Here is a 6,857-nt window from a genome sequence, read left to right on the forward strand (position 1 = left end):
GCATACAAGTTAGACCCACATGGCATGAGAAGGGTGGGCACACAAGTTAGACCCGCACGGCATGACAGAGGTGCAACAGAGTATGTAGGGTGTGTTTGAGGGTGCGATAGAGCGAGCACCCAAGTCAGTCTCGCGTGGGACGAGTGCCTGTGTGAGCGATAATGAGCGAGTACGCTTAGTACTGCCGTCCCCCCAGAAGTAGTACTGCGAGGTAGTTCCTGGGGGAAACGATGGTGGAGCCCAAGGGAGTTTAGTCGGTATTACCGGTATGGTCGAGTCCGACACTCCAGTACACTTCCGTGTGGTAGTTTGGCAACTACAATGCACGTGTACTGGGTTAGTGTGTAAATGCATTCTCCCTTGTAAAAAAAAAAAAAAAAAAAAAAACCTTTTCCAAGGGGGCAGCAGGGACAGCAGGGACAGCATGGGCCATGTCCAAGGGCTTGACGACCCCTCCCCAGCTGTCTGCGAGTCAGGGAGAACTGCCTAGGGCGTGGTGGGATTTAGCAGTGGGCTCTGCTAAAATCCCTCCCAAAAAACCACAAGTGCCCGTAATCAGACTCTATCAAAGCGACTATGTGCCGCTTCAAAAGCACAAGCCCAGGGAGTGCCAATTGGCATGGGGAGTGTCTCTACTCCGGTAGGGTAGCGCGTGAGCTGCTTCGGCAGGGAGTGAGTGATCTGTTTGTGCTAAGGCAGGAGTGTCATAGCGCGTCACCGCTATTGTCACCTCGAAGCGCAGCAGAAGTCTGAGTATGGACTGCACATGCTAAGGTAGGAGTGTCGTAGCGTAGTATCGTTGATTGGTCCCTACATACCGCTATCGACACCTCGATGCATGGCAGTGGAGTGTTAGAGTGAGTTGGGGAGTGTACCTACTTCGGTAGGGTAGCGTGTGAGCTGCTTCGGCAGGGAGTGAGTGATCTGGTTGTGCTGAGGCAGGAGTGTCATAGCGTGTCGCCGCTATTGTCACCTCGCAGCGCAGCAGAAGTCTGAGTATGGACTGCACATGCTGAGGTAGGAGTCGAGGTACCCATCGACACCTCGAGGCATTGCAGTGGAGTGTTAGAGTGAGCACCCGAAAAAGGGTCACATGGAGCGAATGGTCTTTGGAGAAGCTGCTTCGGCGGCAGGGTAGCAGTGGGTTGTACCCACACACCTACAGTTGTGCATATGTGGTGCATGGGGAGTGTCCCTGCTTCGGCAGGGTAGCGTGTGGTCTGCTTCGGCAGTGGTGTGATTGATCTGCTCGTGCTGAGGCAGGAGTGTCGTAGCGTAATATCTGTACTCCCAAGCAGTTACCGCTATTGACACCTCGAGGCATGGCAGCGGAGCGCCCGGGAGAGCATCCAAGTAAGACTCAAATGGAGCGAATGGTGTGCGAGCACCCAAGTCAGTCTCGCATGGGACGAGTGCCTGTGTGAGCGATAATGAGCGAGTACGCTTAGTACTGCCATCCCCCCAGAAGTAGTACTGCGAGGTAGTTCCTGGGGGAAACGATGGTGGAGCCCAAGGGAGTTTAGTCGGTATTACCGGTATGGTCGAGTCCGACACTCCAGTACACTTCCGTGTGGTAGTTTGGCAACTACAATGCACGTGTACTGGGTTAGTGTGTAAATGCATTCTCCCTTGTAAAAAAAAAACCTTTTCCATTGCCGCCAAGCCCATAGTCCCTTCGGTACAACCAGAAAGTAATGCTTCAAAGGGGGGCCAGTGCACAACGCACCCTCAAGGTTAGCTGCGTGTCCTTGCAGCACCGAACATCGTGACTCACTTTTTTAGAAGAACACCATGGTATCGTGCCAGCGCGTTCCTGGCTTTCCAGGTGGCCTTACCACGCCCTATGTCCTCGGAAGGTGGGAAGGGTCGAATTCGCGCCTGCTTCCCTCTGCACGACTGGTATCAAGAATGATGATGCTGCGTGCACCCCAAATTGACCTCTCTGCGACAGGGTCTATTCGCCAACACACAGAGGGACTTGCCGACGGGGTGTCTACGCCTGCCCCAGCTTTGACGAGGACCTCTTTCCGTCCTCGGGCTCGGAACCCGCCCGGTTGACCGACGCCGTGAAAGCGACGATACCATGTTGTTCTTCGCGCGGCCACTTGTTCGATAAAAGGATCGAGTTCGACCACAGAGCATGACCACCGGTATGACTCATGAAGCCGACTCCGATCCCTTGGACCACCTCTTATTTGCGCCTGAACTAGCCATCCTTGAGTCCACGCGCCACCTTCTGTGTAGCTCCGAGACGATTTGGGCGATAGCCGATAAAACGGCGTTCCAGCCAACTTCATCTTTACACATCCTCCGAACTAGGTTGTCCGGGGTAGTGTCCAGACCACATGTGGCAAGCATATGGTCACGCATTGCGCGAAAACGTGAGCACACGAACAACACGTGTTCCGCCGTTTCCTCTAAACCTGCGCACACCAAACACTCGGGCGAGGCCGAGCAAGCCAGCTGCGTTACCTGCACTGTGATTTTGCAGCACGCTTAAACGCCGGGCACATCGAACCCCCCATGGGGTGCTTGCTGTTCACAGCTTTGCTGGAACAAATCAGACAATTGGGAGGGTTCGTGCAGCATTGTGCCTTCTTCTTCTTCTTCTTCTTCTTCTTCTTATTGGCATAACATCCCCACACTGGGACAGAGCCGCCTTGCAGCTTAGTGTTCATTAAGCACTTCCACAGTTATTAACTGCGAGTTTTCTAAGCCAGGTTACCATTTTGCATTCGTATAGCACGATGATACTTTTATGCCCAGATAGCCGAACCAATGCTACCTGCGTCCCTGCCGGACCTTTCCGTGGCCGAACGGCTGCGGTGGGCGTCTCCACTTCACACTGTCGCCGCAGTGCCGTGACGAGCTCTTCGACTTCGGTGATCTCGTCTAGGTCTTTAACCCTTTGATTCACCTCCGTCGTGAGTGCTCTCACCTTGACCTCGCCAAGGCCTTCCTCCGGCAACTTCTTGTAGGCGGCGCCCTTTTGCGAGACGCCCCACTTCAGCTCGAGGATCATCTCGCCCATCCGGGTACGTCTTATTCGACGTACGTCGGCGCCGAGTTCACCGAGCTTGACGTCACTCCTCATCGCCTTCAAGACGTCCGAGTACTTAGCCTCGTCCGTTTTGATGACTAGGGCATTGCCCCTGGAGCGATTGGCGCCTACCCTAGACTTCTTGCTACCCTAATTCGCCTGGGCCTTCTTTTCGGCCCTTGACGTCTTCGGTTTTCTCTTGTTCTCGACCCGGGTCCAGGAGGCGTCATCCCCCTCTATTTCCCTGGTCTGGTGTGGGTGAGAGCTCTCAGCCTGCCGTATCCCCATACCATCGTCTTTCCTGGGTGGACGTACCTTTCCAGGTCCTTCCTCCCCCGGTTTTCGAGGTACCTGGCCGGGGTTCAGCATCCCAGCCCCATTACCCTTGTTCGGGGTAGTAACCCTCCGCGTTTTGGAACAGCCCCCTGGGAGCTCGTCCCCTGGAGACTGTCTCCCCCGTTGGAGCAGTCACCCCCGACGTACCCGCGAATACTTAAGCCTCAGTCTGGGTAGATCTTTGCATTACCGTCTTCGCTGGCACGCCCTCGGTCGATTCGACCTTGCCCGAGTCCGCGAATCCTTGGGCCTCAGTCTGGGTAGACCTCGACTCCACGGGTTTCACGGGCTTAGACTTGGCCGTCCCGACCGCCCTCTCCAGCTTGGCGTCCAACATCGACTTTCGAAGTTTCAGCAAGCTCCTCTTGAGGTCCTTACTGATATTATGCTTCGATGACGCAAAGTCGATGGAGACCTGAACAACCCACCTCTAGCGAAGGGGTTGTCGCCTACACTACTATCACTAAGACGGTGTGTGGCGGCGAAGAATGAACCATGAGCTCGCCCAGCTCTACGTCGAACCCAGTATCCAAAAGGTAGCTAAAGCCGGAAGGGTACGATGGGCAGGGCATGTTGCAAGAATACCGGACAACAACCCTGCAAAGATGATGTTCGCTTCCAATCTGGCAGGTACGAGACGACGTGGAGCGCAGCGAGCGAGATGGGCAGACCAGGTGCAAACGACTTGGCGAGCGTGGGGCGTATCCGAGGATGGAGAGTTGCGGCCTCGAACCGTGCATTGTGGCGTTAAATTGTTGATTCAGTGTTATCTGTTTAGATGTAGACTAAATAAATGAAATGAATGGATGTTTCATTCTCCTCAACCAAAGTTTTGTTTTTAGAAAACATAAGCAATTCGGATTACAATCGGCATACGGGAAGGATTACAGACTTTAACTTTCCTATAAAAAGTTTGTTACCTTAGCACTTTTTTCATGTTGAGATATAACAAAGGAGGTTCGAAAATCTTGCCCAAAGAAACGTAATTTTTTTATGTAAGATGCTGTGTAAGCATGTGAATGGGTGTACCCGTTAGTTATACATAAATGACCCAAAGATTAGCCCATGACATAAAGAAAGCAGGATTATGCCAAACGACCATTGTCCCTAACATCCGTAATACGTAACGTCCATTATGCCTAACGTACTTATCCTTAACGTAGCGGACTCATGTGATTGGTCGCTAATCAACGCACAAAAAGACCACTAGAGACCCACTTTTCTCCCCTTCAATATGATCGGTCTATGAAAATCCCCTAAACAGAATTCCTCGATCTTCCAATAACATTTTAGGGTGGCACAATAAGTGGAATCCCGAGCAGCACAAGTCAGACAAAAATGGTTGCAGCAACTTTATTGTGACCGAATTCGGTTCCATATAAGTTACAGTAACCTATGTGGAACTTCTGTGCTGCTAGGGATACGCTTTTGGAACGAGGAAGTCCTCCGGTTTACAGCGTTCCAAAAGAGTTCCAACTAGAAGAAAGAAATGCGACCACTGATACTCTACGACCACTGCAGGCTAAAAAGACATCTAAAATAGCAGCCAAGAATGAAAAACTAGACTAACTGGTACGTTTATATATTCCAGGTGATTGGCATTTTTTTTTTCTTTTAATATGATTAGGAAAAATAACATGTTGTTATAGAATTTGGAGGAATACATAAATATATGACCTATTCGGGCGAGTGGTCCATTCGGGCGAATGGTCTTTTCGGGCGTTTGGCCTTTTCGGGCGAATGGAATTCGGGCGACTGTTACATTCGGGCATTTTTCATTCGGGCGAGTGAGATTCGGGCGTTTGTGATAGAATCCTGGACTCAACTCAAGACACCAAAACAATGTATTTGTTTTAAAAAGGATTAAAAAATAAAATATTCGAGACTACCTTCATAGTTTCTATGTTAGTCTGAGGTGTGATAAGTTGGTTGAGCACTCGTTTGAGGCAACGAGGGCGAACGCAGTATAAAGCTGAGTACAATATGATTAATCTGAGACGTTCATATTAGATTTAGTACTCGTCCGAGGGCACGAGGGGCGACTCAGCATTTTCTTTGCTTCTTTTCTTCTCTTGAGGTCCCTCCTGACGGAATCCAGGGATCAAAGTGCTCGCGTTTTCGGGGGCACACCACTCGATACGGAAGCAACGTACAACTGTCATTTTTATTTTTTCACGCATGCTGCGACGCAGCAAAGCTAAATCAACAAAAATAACAGTTGTGCACTGCCTTCGTACACTGAACCAAATCTTAATCCTGACAGCGACTGATACTTGATTTGGTCCCGCCCCTTTACGATAATCATTTACTTTCAGGATGACCGTCATTTGGCAGCTCCCATTCGCTAACGTGGTCGCGTATGATAGTCATCCCATTTCCATTGCCCAATGCAGACGGTGTGAAGGCGAGGAACATTCGGTGAACAGATGATTCCAGGATAGTTTTGAAATTATTTTAAATTTGAAAATAATGTCTTCAATTTGAAAACTGGATGACAAATTTAATTACCACTTTTTTGTACAACCAAGTAAAACTCGAAAAAAACAAATATTTAGAAATTGCATGCACATTTTATTTTCGTATTGTGTACTTCATTTATAGGCTCGGCTACATAAATATGGTAATTCTTTGGCCTTAATTGTGCTTTCTTTTGTGCCATACTGGTTTCTTCCGGGAGTGTTCTTATGATGGAATCAGCATAACGTTACTGCAATCCTCATGAGATCCTGCAAAATCCAGTAAAAACAGTACTCATTTTTTGTTTCCAATGTTGTTAATCAATGAAAACTGCGCGAGCGCAAGCCAAGTCGATGATGATGGCAAGACGAATTATCACTGAGGATGAAAACAATATTTAAATTATTCTATGTACTTATTACTTGACTAATTTTGTTTTTTATACGTACCACAAATCCATAGCGCCTGAAAATAAAGTCCAAGTCGCTCAAAATTAGCTTGCGATGGGAAATAACACGGACTGATTTGTCAGGAAATTCAAAAAACATGGCGATAATTTTTGCTTTGCCTCTGGCCAGGCACTCACTCAACCAATCCGCACCTTCATATGTACACAATGCATTTCAATACCAAATGAACTTCGTTGTGGGGACAAACCAAAACAAATATCATCCGGTATCTCAATGGTTCTATTCCGGTATATATGTATATGAAATTTGAGTGACACATCATTCAACAAGCGTTATAAGCATTGTTTGCTGGTCGGATGATTTTCATTCGGTTTTACATGGGTAAGTCATACACAACGGGACAGCATACACTTGTGGAAGGAATAATATTTCAAACAAGGGGAAAGTCCAATCAGTCGATTTAAGGAGTGACCTTAAGGGAAAAAGTATTATTCTAAGAATGTAGTGCCTTGAACATGAAAATCATCCCGGGATAGCTTGTTACACCCAACCAGCGGATGGCAGATTTTAATACAGTTCTGCATAGGAACTTCACAGAAACTGTATAATAATTG

Source organism: Armigeres subalbatus, unplaced genomic scaffold (genome assembly GCF_024139115.2).
Source record: "Armigeres subalbatus isolate Guangzhou_Male unplaced genomic scaffold, GZ_Asu_2 Contig564, whole genome shotgun sequence".
In the NCBI taxonomy this organism is placed as follows: Eukaryota; Metazoa; Arthropoda; class Insecta; order Diptera; family Culicidae; genus Armigeres; species Armigeres subalbatus.